The 1,791-nt window shown below is 45.4% G+C and overlaps 10 non-coding genes across 10 annotated transcripts; all 10 read right to left on the bottom strand.

Moving 5' to 3' along the window:
• Positions 1–71: 71 nt before the first annotated feature.
• On the bottom strand, positions 72–142 carry Pmar_PMAR021512. Its single transcript has one exon. It is a non-coding gene; the product is annotated as a tRNA-Gly (tRNA).
• A 100-nt stretch (positions 143–242) lies between these two features.
• Pmar_PMAR021511 lies at positions 243–313 on the bottom strand. Its single transcript has one exon. It is a non-coding gene; the product is annotated as a tRNA-Gly (tRNA).
• Positions 314–413: 100 nt separating this feature from the next.
• Pmar_PMAR021510 lies at positions 414–484 on the bottom strand. The gene has a single exon. It is a non-coding gene; the product is annotated as a tRNA-Gly (tRNA).
• A 100-nt stretch (positions 485–584) lies between these two features.
• On the bottom strand, positions 585–655 carry Pmar_PMAR021509. The gene has a single exon. It is a non-coding gene; the product is annotated as a tRNA-Gly (tRNA).
• A 99-nt stretch (positions 656–754) lies between these two features.
• Pmar_PMAR021508 lies at positions 755–825 on the bottom strand. The gene has a single exon. It is a non-coding gene; the product is annotated as a tRNA-Gly (tRNA).
• Positions 826–925: 100 nt separating this feature from the next.
• Pmar_PMAR021507 lies at positions 926–996 on the bottom strand. Its single transcript has one exon. It is a non-coding gene; the product is annotated as a tRNA-Gly (tRNA).
• A 100-nt stretch (positions 997–1,096) lies between these two features.
• On the bottom strand, positions 1,097–1,167 carry Pmar_PMAR021506. The gene has a single exon. It is a non-coding gene; the product is annotated as a tRNA-Gly (tRNA).
• A 100-nt stretch (positions 1,168–1,267) lies between these two features.
• Pmar_PMAR021505 lies at positions 1,268–1,338 on the bottom strand. The gene has a single exon. It is a non-coding gene; the product is annotated as a tRNA-Gly (tRNA).
• Positions 1,339–1,438: 100 nt separating this feature from the next.
• Pmar_PMAR021504 lies at positions 1,439–1,509 on the bottom strand. The gene has a single exon. It is a non-coding gene; the product is annotated as a tRNA-Gly (tRNA).
• A 100-nt stretch (positions 1,510–1,609) lies between these two features.
• Positions 1,610–1,680, bottom strand: Pmar_PMAR021503. The gene has a single exon. It is a non-coding gene; the product is annotated as a tRNA-Gly (tRNA).
• Between the last annotated feature and the right edge of the window lie 111 nt (positions 1,681–1,791).

Genomic DNA, 1,791 nt, shown 5'->3' with positions numbered 1-1,791 from the left:
CATGATGGAATGATCATTCACTGCAGTAAGTTATGTTCACACATAGCTATCAGGTAATTTCATACAACATCTGTGCTCGCCGGGAGTCGAACCCGGGACACAAGAATGGGAAGCTTGTATGATACCGTTACACTACGAGCGCTCATACTATATGTGTTGATTGAGCCATCCCATGATGGAATGATCATTCACTGCAGTAAGTTATGTTCGCACATAGCTATCAGGTAATTTGATACAACATCTGCGCTCGCCGGGAGTCGAACCCGGGACACAAGCATGGGAAGCTTGTATGATACCGTTACACTACGAGCGCTCATACTATATGTGTTGATTGAGCCATCCCATGATGGAATGATCATTCACTGCAGTAAGTTATGTTCACACATAACTATCAGGTAATTTGATACAACATCTGCGCTCGCCGGGAGTCGAACCCGGGGCACAAGCATGGGAAGCTTGTATGATACCGTTACACTACGGGCGCTCATACTATATGTGTTGATAGAGCCATCCCATGATGGAATGATCATTCACTGCAGTAAGTTATGTTCGCACATAGCTATCAGGTAATTTGATACAACATCTGCGCTCGCCGGGAGTCGAACCCGGGACACAAGCATGGGAAGCTTGTATGATACCGTTACACTACGAGCGCTCATACTATATGTGTTGATTGAGCCTCCCATGATGGAATGATCATTCACTGCAGTAAGTTATGTTCACACATAGCTATCAGGTAATTTGATACAACTTCTGCGCTCGCCGAGAGTCGAACTCGGGACACAAGCATGGGAAGCTTGTATGATACCGTTACACTACGAGCGCTCATACTACTTGTGTTGATTGAGCCATCCCATGATGGAATGATCATTCACTGCAGTAAGTTATGTTCGCACATAGCTATCAGATAATTTGATACAACATCGGCGCTCGCCGGGAGTCGAACCCGGGACACAAGCATGGGAAGCTTGTATAGTACCGTTACACTACGAGCGCTCATACTATATATGTTGATTGAGCCATCCCATGATGGAATGATCATTCACTGCAGTAAGTTATGTTCACACATAGCTATCAGGTAATTTGATACAACATCTGCGCTCGCCGGGAGTCGAACCCGGGACACAAGCATGGGAAGCTTGTATGATACCGTTACACTACGAGCGCTCATACTATATGTGTTGATTGAGCCATCCCATGATGGAATGATCATTCACTGCAGTAAGTTATGTTCACACATAGCTATCAGGTAATTTGATACAACTTCTGCGCTCGCCGAGAGTCGAACTCGGGACACAAGCATGGCAAGCTTGTATGATACCGTTACACTACGAGCGCTCATACTACTTGTGTTGATTGAGCTATCCCATGATGGAATGATCATTCACTGCAGTAAGTTATGTTCGCACATAGCTATCAGGTAATTTGATACAACATCGGCGCTCGCCGGGAGTCGAACCCGGGACACAAGCATGGGAAGCTTGTATAATACCGTTACACTACGAGCGCTCGTACTATATGTGTTGATTGAGCCATCCCATGATGGAATGATCATTCACTGCAGTAAGTTATGTTCACACATAGCTATCAGGTAATTTGATACAACATCTGCGCTCGCCGGGAGTCGAACCCGGGACACAAGCATGGGAAGCTTGTATGATACCGTTACACTACGAGCGCTCATACTATATGTGTTGATTGAGCCATCCCATGATGGAATGATCATTCACTGCAGTAAGTTATGTTCACACATAGCTATCAGGTAATTTGATACAACATCTGCGCTCGCCG

The sequence above is a fragment of the Perkinsus marinus genome (genome assembly GCF_000006405.1).
Source record: "Perkinsus marinus ATCC 50983 genomic scaffold scf_1104296949182, whole genome shotgun sequence".
Lineage (NCBI taxonomy): Eukaryota > Perkinsozoa > Perkinsida > Perkinsidae > Perkinsus > Perkinsus marinus.
The sequence above is the reverse complement of the archived record's forward strand: the minus strand, read 5'-3'. Positions and strand labels throughout refer to the sequence as shown.